At 44.2% G+C, this 14806-nt stretch overlaps 1 long non-coding RNA gene across 1 annotated transcript; it reads left to right on the top strand.

The window, feature by feature from the left end:
- Window positions 1–5174: 5174 nt before the first annotated feature.
- Window positions 5175–12593, top strand: LOC128854671 (uncharacterized). The gene is made up of 3 exons (XR_008453618.1): window positions 5175–5323; window positions 5427–5593; window positions 10719–12593. It is a non-coding gene; the product is annotated as an uncharacterized LOC128854671 (long non-coding RNA).
- Window positions 12594–14806: the final 2213 nt, after the last annotated feature.

Here is a 14806-nt window from a genome sequence, read left to right as displayed (position 1 = left end):
TGAACAGGACGTGAAAAGAAGAAAAGACGCAGGGGCTTGGGGGCTGCGTGTGCAGATGTGCTTCTTTGGCTGTTAGACACAAAATGTCTAAATTTAGTCCTTGGTGGGCTTTTAATCTACTGATGGATCAGCATTGGGCCAGACCAGGACTCAGTAAACAGTGATGCGAGGTTTGCCAGAAAGTCTGTAGTGCTCCCTATACCTAATTTACTGTTCCAGGTGACTTTCAGTTGAATTTCAGCAACCTTAAAGACTCAGATTCTTCCTAATTCTATGGAGAAACCTTAAATATCTATCCCATGATGAACTAACTGTGTACAACTATATTCATCATCTGGAAAACGCAACTTTGAAAACATTTCTTTTTGGGACAGTGGGAATGCAAATCAGGCTAAAAACACATTCACCTCCTATTCTGTCTGCTCTACTCTTTATGCAGCAAGCTCAAATCCTTTATTTTAACATCAAACTGTCTGCCAAGATTCAGCTTTGAGTTCAGATTGGATCTGTTTATTGTATCCAAGTTTTAAGTCCACGAGGAAGCAGTATAACAAAGGAAAACATGACACACTTTATTACCCCATTGGAATGAGAAGAGATTTAAAAAGCATGTATTGCTTTGTACATACTGCGGGTTTTTTTGTTTTCTAAACTAATCAAAAAGAAATAAACCAGAAAGTCACCGCAGTCTCCTCTACTTATTTATTTGTATGAATGCCATTTCCCGAATGGAGCTTTTTCTATCCTCTCTCTTGTTTGCTCTGGCTTAAAATACAATGGGTTTTGACTGAGCCATGAAAGCTTAAAAGAAAGGTGATTAGCAATGGAGAAGAGAACAAAGCTCACTTCTGAGAAGGTTCAGATCACCAGTGGACTTCTGACCTTGGAAAAAATGTGCTCTGGGAACATAATTTAAATCTTAACTCTTTGCCTGTATCAAGGACATTTGGATTTGAAAACAGTTCATGAGTGTTCACATAAAGGGTTTGATATTCTTTCTGAGTTACTTTTTATAATCTCTTTGGCATAAAAACTGCAATGCCATCTTTAAAGGATTTATACTAATTTTTAGCAGCTGGGGGGGGTTGGCTCTAACCCAGTGCCAGCACAGGTACGTGAGGCCCATCCTACATTACCACCTGCATTAATTCCTGCCCAGCCTCCTCAGTGCCCTCCTTCTCAGCCAACCCCACTCAGCCACACTTTGCCCTTAGGGTATTTAATCCCCTCTACACGAGTAGGAGCATCTTTGTTGCTGTGGTCTCAGGAGCTGTGGGTTTTTCTCAGGGATGCTGCCCATCCAGTAAGTCAAGCTTATCTATTTTATTGTCTGTTGCTTGAGAATGGTTACGATGCCTTAGAGCAGCCTGGATTTTAAGTAGTGCTGTGCAATCGAAGAGGCAGCCAGTTATGAAGAATGCTTGAGGGGTTTTACTGGTGTAGAAGGAACTGCCTTTGACCCTTGGGGTGTTCAGGTGAGGTGGTGCCTCCTGATAATCTGTGGCTGATTTTTAGAGTCTAAATTTTGAAGTCTAATTAGAAATGTTTAGCCTGATCTCCAGCTTGGGGACATTCATAACCTTGTGGGTTGCCATCATAGGAAAAGCTTTGAAACGAGCAGCATCTATCACCTTCAGCAGGGCCTAGAATCAAGGAATGGTTTGGGTTGGAAGGGATTCCATCCAGTCCCACCCCCTGCCATGGGCAGGGACACCTCCCACTGGATCAGGGGCTCCAAGCCCCATCCCACCTGGTCTTGAGCCCCTCCAAGGATGGCGCAACGACCACTGCTCTGGGCAACCTGGGCCAGGGCCTCCCCACCCTCACAGCAAAACATTTCTTCCTAATATCTCATCTCAATCGCCCCTCTTTCAGCTTAAAACCATTACCCCTCATCCTATTCCTGATGAAGAGCCCCTAGTTGGTGGCTAATGGTCATCTCTGATTTCCAAAGCAGGAGAACAGAGATAGTGGAGCTATGGGCTTATCTTAAGGAATAACTCATCCTGCGAAATGCTGAGCGGATGGGCTTCTTAAAGGCCAAATAATTGATCAATACCACTTTCACAGCAGGACCCAGAGGCTTCTGTCTTTGTTTTGCCCCCTGGCCCAAGACCTCCTCCGCTTCTAACTGCGTTAGCCCTAACAAATGCACTGACGGGCGCTGGCTTGATTACAAGGGATGCAGTTATTTGCAGACACATTAATACTAATTTCAGCTGTAACAATCAACTCACCAGGCTGTGTTTAAGCCAGCTGTGAGCAGCAGCCTGGCCACAAGTGCTGAGCCATTTTGAGATGTGTGAGGGATTTCCGAGTGTTAATTAAGCCTTTTTTTCACAGGTCGAGGGAACTGCTTGCTGTCTGTTTGAACTCATTTTTTTTTCTGTCTTTACCAAGACAGAAATCAAACATTAAGAAGCTGAAAGATGGTGGAAGAAAGGTACAATAATCAATCTCAGACTTTCCCAGGCAGGAGCGACCGACTCTAAGGGAAAACTGAGAAAACAGACGTGATTTCTGTCCTAGACTAAAGATGAAGTAATAAGATCTTGTTAGCATATTTTAATGAGCTGCTGCCCTTTTGGCTGAGCGAGGGTGGCTTCCAGCTGCAGCTTGTTGAGAAGGGGATTGGCTTTAACTCCTCTCTGCTGCTGTCAGTTCTCAGCTTGCTAAGGGAGACTGGCTGTGCCCCAGTGGTGGGAGCTGTAACCTTCTGAAAATGTGCTAATGTAATCACAGCGGTGTGCGATCAGGCTTCGGCAAATGAGGGGTGACAAGGCAAGGTCTGAGTAAGCATAAAGCCACTGGATTTGAGACTGAATCCAAACTTTCCTAGAGGTTTTTCCCGCTCTTGCCCCGACAGACCAGCTGTGAAGTTTAAGACTGCTGATACCTCTGTGAAGATGCCTTCTGTTCTCAGCCGCTGGCTCTCACATCAGGAGGTTGAATAAAACTGCCTCAGTTTATCTGAGAATGCTTTCTTTTTACCAGCTTTGAGTCTTCCTATAGTAACTTTGCAGAAGTGATTGGGATGGCTTCCTGCTCAATATCCTGGAGAGAGAGAAAGAAGTAGCCATGGGAGATAAGGTGTGTCTATTCAGTGTGATCTAAAACAAGTCCTGCCTGAGCCTAGCAGTCCTCTAAAAATAAATGATCCCTAAACAGATGCTTCGCGCACACAGGCAACTTGTCTATCCAGAGATTTATTTCATTTCTTCCATTTAAGTTAATATTCAGGAATGATGGACTTTGGTTTGCATTGGAAGGAGCCTTAAAGCTCACCCAGTTCCAACACGCTTAACACTGTAGTTCAAAGTAAAAACCCACCAAAAGTTCACAGCTGATGGATGTGGCTCTTTAGCGAGGCAAGTTAGGGGAATTTCTCAAGCCAGCTCTTCCTTTATCCTCGTCTTGCCAAGGATAGTCTGAAAGTGCTCGTCTTCCAGAACAGACAGCCTTACTGCAGCCACTGCAAATTAGGGCTTTCTATTGTCTAAGCAGTTGATCAAAAGCTTCTTGTTGGGAAAGATTAGTAGCTATGGGACAAGCTAAAAATCTCAGGCTTGAGGCAAGATGATAAACGACGTTTTCTTATTTCTGGATCGTCCATCAGTTTTTCCTGATCACACCGATGCCGAGGATGGATGAGGTGTTTCTTTCAGTTTGTCCAGCTCACTATATGCAAAATGTTCATGTGTAGGTGCTGGTCTTGGCTCTCAAATGAGTTCCCAGTGCAAGAAAAAGGTAATGACTTCATACTAGCAGTCTATGGGCATCTGCCTTTGTGGATCTGAATTCAGCTGAGGTCAGGTGTAGATGTTTTGTATGTTTGAACATTGATCTACCCTACTTTGGATGTTGGTTGTAGAATTAGGTATGTGCCTTGAAGCACTGTTTAAAATGCAAGAATCAAAAGTGTTTTTCCTCACTTGAGACTTGAAGGACCAGACTGCTTTCATTAGGCAATAAAATGTTATTATATTGTACATAGAATCATAGAATAGTTTGGGTTGGAAAGGACCTTAAAGCCCATCCAGTTCCAACCCCCTGCCATGGGCAGGAACACATCCCACTGGATCAGACTGCCCAAGGCTCCATCCAACCTGGCCTTGAACCCCTCCAGGGATGGGGCAGCCACCACTGCTCTGGGCAACTTGGGCCAGGGCCTCACCACCCTCATGGTGAAGGAATTCCTTCTTGTGTCTAATCTAGATCTGCCCCTCTCTCCAGTTTATACCCATTCCCCCTCATCCTATCCCCACAGCCTTTATGAACAGCCCCTCTCCAGCTTTCTTGTAGCCCCTTCAGGTACTGGAAGGTCACTCTAAGGTCTCCCCGGAGCCTTCTCTTCTCCAGGCTGAACAACCCCAACTCTCTCAGCCTGTCCTCATACAGGAGGTGCTCCAGGCCTCGGATCATCCTTGTAGCCTCCTCTGGACCCGTTCCAACAGCTCCATCTCCTCCTTCTGTTGAGGATTCCAGAGCTGGACACACTACTGCAGATGAGGCCTCACAAAAGAGGAACAGAGGGGCAGAATCACCTCCTTTGACCTGCTGGCCATGCTTGAAAGAGCGAAAGGAAGTGCAGTCTTGATATATCTTTATTCCTTGTGAAAGTGCATGTCATATTCAGCAGCAATTGAACAGTCTGTTAAACACACGAATTCATAAAGCAGACTATTTTTAGTTCATGGCTCGCTTCAACTGACTTGCAGTTGATGTCTATATTTGACATGGCCTTCAGGAAGGATTTCTTTAATTCATTTATAAATCTTGAAGTGTAAAATTGATCTTTTCTGGCTGTTTCTGCTACTTCTCAGCAAACAAATGCTTCTTCCCTCAGGAAAGGGCTTTATATACTTAGGTTAATGATATACGGAGTAACAGAAAGCTTTCAGTCAGCAGTCTAAGAGATAGGTCTTGAGATAGGACTGTTTCCTAGCTTATTAGTTAAGGAATGAATTAATTCTATTGAGGCAAGTGGGAAGCCTTCTGTTGTGATGTTTTTCTCAAGTAGTGCTGTGTATCTGGATGCTGTTCAGTCATTTAGTTATCTTTTTCTGTCCTCTGTCTGCAAGCTGAGGTCAAATACAGGGGCCAATCCAGGTTAATTCATTACTGGATCATTTTTCAAAGGTAATTTGTGCAATTGCAGATTTTCAACTTGTGAAACCAGGAAGCACCGCACTCTTTTGAGCTTTCTGTGTTCTCGGAGCGTGTAACTTCCTCCGAAATAACTTCAGGAGATGCATAGTCCTCAATCTGTGCAATGCAGTGCCTGCTCTTCTGGAAGAACCTGTTAACACTGAAGACGAGACGGGTAATGTAATGCAATCCATTATAATAGTTGTATTTGTTTGAGTTGCAGTGTATCTCTAACTACAAAGTGTAGCTAAAACATGTGGCCCTTAATATCTACTAAGGTAAAAATGAAGTCATCAAAGACTCGACTCTCAAGTCCAAACAGTGGCTGCTTCACGCTTCCCTACACATCATGGGCAATCAAACCTCTAGTGAAAAGCTCAATTCTTCTCCATCAGAAACTTCAAATACAGCCAGGATGCCCTGGACGACTGACTCAGGGTCTCAGGTGGGCTGGAGTGTTGACATAGAAATAAGTGTTTGATGGAATAAATCCATACTGTCAGAACGCAATATAGATTTGTTTTGTTTCTGGATGGATTTGATCTTCCCTTCCGCAAGAGCTATGAATGACGCGTATAAACAGTGGGAAAACACTAGACAGCAGGATAATTCTAGGAAAGAGAAAGAAGGGCAAGTCAGCTCATTTATTTTAATCATGGTTCTGAAAGATGCTTCACCATGGAGAGCAAATACCATGTCAATAATGAAACAACAGAAACAAACCGTGCATAGCGAACAGCCCTGACCCTTGGTAATTAACAGATCTGCTGGAAAATGTCAGGCATGAGCCGTTCGAGGGAGTTTATGTTGCTGTCATCCAGAGGTGTGGGCAGGATGATGTGGAATTTAATGTGTGTTGTGTAGATGAAGAATCGAAACTGATTACTAGTATGGACTTTATTGCAGCTTCTAGAGATGGCAATAGGGACTAGAGGGTTCCCAGCTGCAGCGTTTGGGTGGGGTTACAACCTATCTTGATTTCTTCCCTCACTTCCTCCTACCTCTGTCTAAACGGAGGCCGTATTATAGAACGATAGAATAGTTTGGGTTGGAAGGGACCTTAAAGCCCATCCAGTTCCAACTGCAATGGGCAGGGATTTGCCCATTTAGATTCTTGGAGCCAGAAATGCTTTTCTAGGGTCTGAGCAGATGACCTTTGACAACCCGACTGTGCGTACGGTAAATGATGCAATTTGTTGGAGTTGTCATTGAATAATGCTGAAGCAGCTTCAGAATTAGGCACGTGGTTTAAGATAACCTTGTGTTCAGAGTTAAACTCCTGGAGTATTTCAGTCTGGAGATGTGATTAAAAGTGACTGGGCTGGTAGTGCTCAAGAAAATTACAGCAAAATAAATGAGATGGCAAAGCAAGGCAGGAAGTGCTATTGATTTTTTTTCTTTTTAGATAGCTCAATAAGGATTTTCCTTCAGAGATTTTATCCCCTACGTTTGCTGTCAACTGAGAGTTTGGTGTAACCCTTTTTCTTAGTGGCTTGGGATTTTCATTTCCAAAAAACCCTGAATATTTGGGGGCTGAAGTGATATTTAAGGGGCTTGGTGGCTTCCTGGTGTCTCTAAGTGAGATGTCCTTAGGTATCAACAGAAATGTGTTTAATGTGCTACTTGGTTAAAAATATACCTCACGAGGCTTTTAGGAGCAGTGCTTGGCATCTTCAATAAATTTAGCTTTGAGGGAATGCTGGAATTGGTCATCCAAACCCTCTCATTCTGGAGAATCTGGAGTATTGATAGGTGAGGCAAATTCTCTAGGACCTACAGACCCTGATAGTACAGTCCCTCGGGAAGAGCTGGTAGATTATGCAAATTGCAAATTGTGGTTGAGCCAGCAGAATGTTCATCTGGCTCAGAAGGCCAACACCATCCTGGCTTGGATCAGCCGTGGTGTGGCCAGCAGGAGCAGGGAAGGGTTTGTCCTCCTGCACTCAGGGTTGGTGAGGCTGCATTTGGGATCCTGGGTTCAGTTCTGGACCCCTCAATTCAAGAGGGACACTGAGGAGATGGAGCATGTCTGGAGAAGGGAACAGAGCTGAGGAAGAGGCTGAAGCCCAGGGAATCTGGGAGCAGCTGAGGGACCTGGGGTTGTTTAGTCTGGAGAAGAGGAAGCTGAGGGGAGGCTTCATCACTCTCTGCAGCTCCCAGAAAGGTGGTTGTGGTGAGTTGGGTGCTGGTCTCTTCTCCCAAGTAAGTGAAAAGTGATAGACTGAGACAAAATGGCCTTAAGCTGCATCAAAGGAGGTTTAGATTGGATATTAGAAAAAGAATTCTTTACTATAAGAGTGATGAAGCACTGGACCAGGCTGCCCAGGGCAGTGGTGGAGTCTCCATCTCTGGAAGGGTTCAAAAAACATGTAGACATGCCACTTTGGGACATGGTTTAACAGGCATGGTGGTGTTGGAATGGACTCTAAGAAGACCTCTGCTTCTTAGAGGTCTTTTCCAACCTTACTGATTCTATGACTCACTCTTTGGAGTCCGGTCTCCACCAATGTTCAAGCTGTAGCTGATCCCTGAAGTCTGAACAGAGACCTGACTGCAAAAGTCACCCTGAGGTCTTGTATACTGGAAGTGTTTGGGAAACAAAAGGAATGGAGGTAGCAGAACTGCATTCTCCTCAGTGAGGAGGGAAAGAGATTATTAAAAATGTTTTTTCTTTGCCTCGCATAACTACAATAGAAATGTTCAGGCTGCAGAACCAGAAAAAGGAATTCATTTCATGGACTACGCAAGGAATTATGATGAGATTCCTAGCTAATGGCCTTTGACAGACGGAAGGGGTAATAGAAATGCAACTATTTTCAATCAAAGAAGCAATGAAATGAGTTTTTTTTTTTAAATTATAAACCTTGTCTCACAATCTATCTACTTGTTCTGCAAAAGAAGCGGTTTCTGACTGAGCAGGAGGGGGAGCTGGAGAGGTCAGTGGAGCAAACTTCAGAGGGAAAGACAATTAGGGGCCAACAACCTCAATTTAGTGCAATAAATGATTGTTCTTCCTGCAAAGTGATTGCTATCTATGTAAAGATGCAGGATAATAGGATGTAGTGCTGTCCCAGCTGAACTAAACTTCTAGATAACGCTGCAGAGTTAAAAATTACGTACTCAACCAGTTTAGTTAGAGCAGAACAAACCCACGTGCTGCTTCACCATAAGCAGGGCGCAAACTGCAAAGAGGTGTTTGCAGGAGGAGAAAACCAGAGCGGAGTTATCGTCTGGAGTGGGAGGTTGAGTGTGAGTGGGCAAGAAACAGAAGAGAAAGTACAGGGTGTTTTTTACGGATCACGTCAAGACTTTGAATATCAGATTTTCCTGTGAGCCAGCATTAGCTGCCACTTGATTGATCCGTGTCTGACGCAGGGGAAGTAAAAGCCCTTGAAAGGAACAGTGAGGAGCAGAAAATTGTCTGTATTAAAAGAGGTAAATGGTGCCTCTTTGGGTTAGCTCTCAAAGGAAATGCCAAATATGATAGTTCTAAACACACAAGTGTCTCCTACCACTGCAACAAGACATTAACAACAAAGGCCATTAGATTAAGAGATGAGGAATAAAAATGGTGTTGAATGAGTAACTGAAAGATTAGTTTTTGCACCCCCGTGAAGTCAGAAGAAGTTTTCTAGTTGTTTTCCAGTGGCTGCTGACTCAGACCCTGATATTCTGCTTCGTGAAGAGTTATCACCAAAGCTTTGCCTAGGCTGGACCGCTGTCACCCCGAGCACCTCGGCAGAAAACACAGCGATGTGATAAGTGTGTTATGGGTGATTCAGGCTGGATAAATCTTCAGAGCCAGGACACAATTTACAGGAAGGGAAAATAAACCTTTTGAACCATGAGATGAAGAATAACCGCGGGTCTGTTGCTAAATATAGCTCCGGCTGGGAACACACAACTTGATTTGTAGACGTTTCCTGAGGTAGGAAACTGCAGGACTGAATGCAGAGTAATGTAACGAGGTAAAAGTCAGCAGTGAGCGTACAGAACGGCATAAAAGGAGGGTAAAGGCAGAAACCAGTCTGCAAATTTTACATAAGCAGGATTAGACCATGCTTTTAGTTAAAACTGAAAGCCTGAGGTGCTGAGCTTCAGCAAGGTGACAGTGGTCATGGCAGGCATTTGATTTTTGTCCTTATAAAACATCTATTGCTTCTTCCTTACCCTGAGGAATAACAGACTTTAATGTCTGAGTGTCTGAAGCAATGCCGCTGGGGCTGTGCTTAGTTCATGCTCGTTGAAAAGGGATTCTTATAAGTTTGATCCAAGGGCCACATCCTGAGCTCATAGATTTTGATGTGGTGTCAGTCGGCAGTGATGCTGTATCAGCTGAACAGGCTTAATATATCCTGGATATCGCTCTCTGCAAAACCACTGCGGTGTTTGCCAGTCTTGGATCTAAACACCCTGCTAAAGATAATGGTTAGTTTTTATAGACGTCATGGAATGCAGAAGAAAAAATGGGCAGCACGGACAGGAATAAATCATGGAGTGAATTGGGTTGGAAGGGATATTAAAGATCACCCAGTTCCAACCCCCTGACACAGACAGGGACACCTCCCACTGGATCAGGGGCTCCAAGTCCCATCCAACCTGGTCTTGAACACCTCCAGGGATGGAGCAGCCACCACCTCTCTAGGTAACCTGTTCCAGGGCTTCAACACGCTCACGGTGAAGAAATTCTTCCTACTGTCCAGTCTAAATCTGCCCCTCTCCAGTTTATGCCCATTTCCCCTCATCCTATCCCCACAAGCCTTTGTGAACAGTCCCTTCCCAGCTTTCTTGTAGCCCTTTTCAGATTCTGGACATCCTGAAGACTCTGAGTTCTGTGAATCTGGAATATTTAGTGTTAGAAATTCCATTACTCTTTTGCTGTGTTTCTGTATACAGACTTTAGATGTATAACTGTTCTGACATACCACATATCTGCCAAATAATTTTTGCTGGCTCTGGGAACATATTTGCTGCTGAAATAGAAATGATTGAAACGCATTTTCTAGGAGTTTTCAAAGTCCTGTGAAGGCAGAAATGCATATTCTGGCTCTTTTTTCTTCCAGTGACTCCATGCTCATTGAAGTCAGATAAAACAACCAGCATTACTCAACACTTGAAAGCCTGAGTGGTATCTGTGCCGTAGTTGAATTGTTCTTAAGAAACCACTAGAATTTTCAATTCTCATCTGTTTTCCTGCAAACTGATACTCTCCCAGCCTGTGCTGGCTTAATAAAAACTGGTGTCCTTTGAACCAGAAAAGAAAGGGAGAAGAATCAGGTGTCCTCATTTTGTAAAGAAGCAGTGAAGATGGTATTCCAGAGTCTTTACAGGCACTCTGTCTTCCACAGGTAGAGTTCCCCAGATAAAGGAGCCACCTGCCTGTCCTGTTCAAACAATCTGAGAGAAAAGGAGTAAATGAAGGTTATTTGTGACCTAGATTTTCTCTTTGATACCTGGCCACTTAGCTGCTGATGGACAGGCAGAGAGCCATCAGCCCTGTTAGCATTATTAATGCCTGCAAAAAGAGATGAGAAATGACTGATAACTGGCTTTTCTCCTTGCACTTACAGGCAATTTCCCCGGTGTGCTCTCAGCCATGCTCCACTGGTAACTCCTGTCTCTGAACATCGATCTTGAACAGCGTCCTGCTGGGAGGAAAGAAATTCGGCACTGAGGGACTGATGTTCAGCCACATCAACTACAGAGCAGGGGAGCTCTGCTGATGGACATTGAGTTATGCTGCCAGGCAGCTGTTGGAGATCCAGCAGCCCTGAACTGAGCATCATGGCATTTGATACCACGAACTGCCATGAAGATGATCTGAGGACTGGAGCACCTCCCGTACAAGGACAGGCTGAGAGAGCTGGAGCTCTAGAAGATTAGGCTCAGGGAGACCTTAGAGCAGCTTCCAGTACTGAAAGGGGCTCAAGTAAAGCTGGGAGGGGCTTTTGATCAAGGAGGGCAGGGATAGGATGAGGGGAGGTGGGTTTCAGCTGCAAGAGGGGAGATTGAGTTGAGATCTTGGGTAGAAATGTTTTGCTGTGAGGGTGGTGAGGCCCTGGAACAGGTTGCCCAGAGAAACTGTCTCTGCCCCATTCCTGCAGGTGTTGAAGGTCAGTTTGGATGGGGCTTTGGGCAGCCTGATCCAGTGGGAGGTGTCCCATGGCAGGGGGTTGAGACTTGATGGGCTTTGAGATCTCTTCCAACTCAAACTGTTCTGTGATTCTATGATTCCAGTTCAGGACCAGTTGGTTCCCCTCTTCTGTTCAGAACCGGGTGCTCTGAAGTTGGCGGCGTTATGCAGATTTGTATGAATGATTTCTTTAAGAAATCCCTATGCACGAACCAAAACCACTGCACTACAGCCATCTTTATCTCATCTCGATAGCTGGTAGTTGCTATTGTCTCCTTTTCTGCACACTGCTTATCTAAACACAAGGGGTTGGACACTTAATCATAGAATCTCCCCTCTTTCAGCTGAAAACCATTCCCCCTCATCTGATCCCTACACTCCTTGATAAAAATCCTGTTCCCAGCTTTCCTGTAGGCGAAGAATTACAATACGAATAAATATCTGCGCAATGACTCTGTCTTAGTGGGATCCTGATCTGCTTTGGGGTCCCATGGCTACATGAGCAATTATGAGGATAAAAGGTATGGAAAAGCAGAAAAGAGATCTAGAAAAATATGACGTTAGTTTTTTTAGAAGGCTTATAGATTCCTTTGTCATACCTAACCTGAAAAAACACCCAAAGAACAAGCAGATTATATCAAAACCCCATAAAAAGGCCATTTTAATGCACATATATTGAAAGGCATTTTTTTTGTTCTCTGCAGAATTTCGTGCAAAGTTTTCCACAATATTTATGGGTTTTTTTTATAAGAAGCTTGTGTAAGTCTCCAGAGTTTAACGATGCCAGAAACCCAACCTTTCTTATTAGAGCCATAAAACTTCACCCCCTCAACTTAATTGCGTATTGAAGCAGTTGAAATGCATCAACTTCAAGGCAGATTATTTCCCAATGTCATACTTTTGTTGTAACTTTTTGTTATAAGAGCCTGGGTGGTGTCTTTCTATCCACAGCCATGTCCCAGTGTGTTTATCTTATCTCTCCCTCGTTCTTTAATACTGGGTAGAACTCAAGGATTTGAAGAGCACTGTTAAGTAGAACCCATCTGGGTTTTTTTTCTAATGTATCTTCCTTTCCTTTTTTCTCTCCTAGATTGTGTAGCATTGTCTATGAATATCAGAGCGAGTCAGGCATGAAGCAGTCAGAGGCTAAATATAAAGCCTAAGAGAAACATACAGGCAAAAAAGGATGTTGTCAAGAGGAGAACACCTTGGCTTCATACAACAGCCATTCCATGTAGTCACAGTTGGATCTGATCAGTTTTCCACACTATGGGCCAGGGCTTGGTTTCACTGAGGTGTTCGTAGAATCATCATGGAACGATTTAGGTTGGAAGGGACCTCAAAGCCCACTGAGATCTGCCCCCCTGCCATGGGCAGGGACACCTCCCACTCGGTTGGATTGATGGCTTGGATAAGAGATGATGCATAAAGATCCATATTTGTTTTCAAACTCTCCTCACTAAGGTAGGGTTTTCCAAAGATTTGAGTCCTACCAGACATCAAAATGGAATGCAACTTTTCCAAGGCCTCTTTGCCAGCACTACAGTTCAAACTACACATTTTAAGAAGTGATGGGAGGAGATTAAAGTCCTTCTGTTAAGACAACAGGGTCTTCTTCACCAGGATCAGATGCTTTCAAGGTGCACGTCCCTGATGTGTAGTTGTGTATTTCAAAAGCAATACGTTTGCTCTCAGAAGTAGAGGAGTGCACGAAGACTTGCTGGGATCTGGAGAGGGGATTGGGCTGTTGTTTGTCACAGAGAACCAAAGCAGGGATTTGCTGCACTGGAGACAATGACATGAAATTAATAGCTAGTGAGGTTTTAGAAATGCTTTGGGAACAATAGTAAATGTCATATTTTAGAGTTTATTTCCATCTTTGATTGCAGATCGTGATAGGGCTTGCAGTCTGTGAGAGCTGGGAGTAGGGGATGAGATAGGATGAGCTACCCTAGCCACAGGATCCAAAAATCCAGCGCAGCTGATAATGTAATTGATTTTGTAATTGTTTTTAAGACCATTAGATAAAGCTCTGACTAGAAATAAATATCTTAAAATGTCCTTCATTTGTATGCCTAGTGTTTATTCTAAAAATAAGAGGAAATAAAGAGATGATTTATCCAATTCCTGTGATCCTGAAATGCCTAAGAGGGTTTTATTAATAACACAAATAAAACAGATTGATGTGCATTCCACCACCTACTAAATTCAATGGGTTTGTTTATATCTGGGATAAATTAGCAAAGGCCTCATATAAACAAGGTATTGGAACCGGCATCTTGCAAGAAATCCTTGATACGAGAGGATTAATGTGCTTTTAAATTTGTTTTGTAAATGACATGGACATTAAACTGATCAACCCAGCTGCAATGTTCATGTCCAAAGGGGTTTGCAATCCAATAATCACATGGAAGATGTGAGAAGAAAGGCTAGAGAAGCCCTGCAGTCACTGCTGGGGACTGTGCACCAGCAACAGGGTCAGGGGAGAAGAATCACAGAAGCATGAAGGTTGAAAAAGACGTCTAAGCTCATCCAGTCCAATCATCAGCCCAACATCACCATGCAGGCTAAACCATGCCACAAAGTGCCACGTCTACACGTTCTTTAAACAACTCCAGGGATGGAGACTCCACCACTGCCCTGGGCAGCCTGGTCCAGTGCTTCACCACTCCTTCAGTACAGAGGTCTTTCCTAATATCCAAACTAAACCTCCCTTGATGCAACTTGAAGCCATTTCCTCTCGCCCTGTTGCTTGTTGCCTGGGTGTGAGATGAAAGAAGCTGAAAAACTCGTAGATGAAGATCAGGATGGGAAGACCACTGACCAATCACCATCATGGGCAAAAGAAACTCAATCTGAGCAAACTTAATGTACTATTTTGCCAATTGAAATAGATTTGGATGGTGAGAGCCAAAGACAAACACTAAAATACCTTTCCCTCCAGGCTTGAAGAGAGTGGCGAGACACTGGAACAGGTTGCCCAGAGCAGTGGTGGCTGCCCCATGCCTGGACGGGTTCCAGGCCAGGTTGGATGGGGCTTGGAGCCCCTGATCCAGAGGGAGGTGTCCCTGCCCATGGCAGGGGTTGGGACTGGATGATCTTTAAGTTCCTTCCAACCCAAACTGTTCTATGGCTTCATCTCTACCTCCTCTGCTTCCCCTCTAAGCATGCAGGGGGATGGGGAAAGGGGATGGCAGTCAGTTCCTACAGCCCCTCTCTGCCTCTCATTCCTCCTCATACTTTTCCTCATCCTCTCCAGGGGCTGCAATAAGGTAATCTGACACCTTTCTGCAATGAAAGAGCGTTATCTTGGGTATGATTGCAAGTGACGCGATAGTGAAGAAAACTTTCTCTTTCAGCAGGTCCCTGGATGCTGTGTTGCCCACCCTGGCAAGGCTGCTCCGTTTCGAGCTGCTAAGGCATGCCTCCATCTGGAAGGCGTTTGTTTCTAGAGCTGTCAAAATCTAGCTTGCAAAATGTATGATGCCTTTAATTAAACGGACAGAAAGGCAAACATTGCATTTA

The sequence above is a fragment of the Cuculus canorus genome, chromosome 26 (assembly GCF_017976375.1).
Source record: "Cuculus canorus isolate bCucCan1 chromosome 26, bCucCan1.pri, whole genome shotgun sequence".
Taxonomy (NCBI): Eukaryota; Metazoa; Chordata; class Aves; order Cuculiformes; family Cuculidae; genus Cuculus; species Cuculus canorus.
The sequence above is the reverse complement of the archived record's forward strand: the minus strand, read 5'-3'. Positions and strand labels throughout refer to the sequence as shown.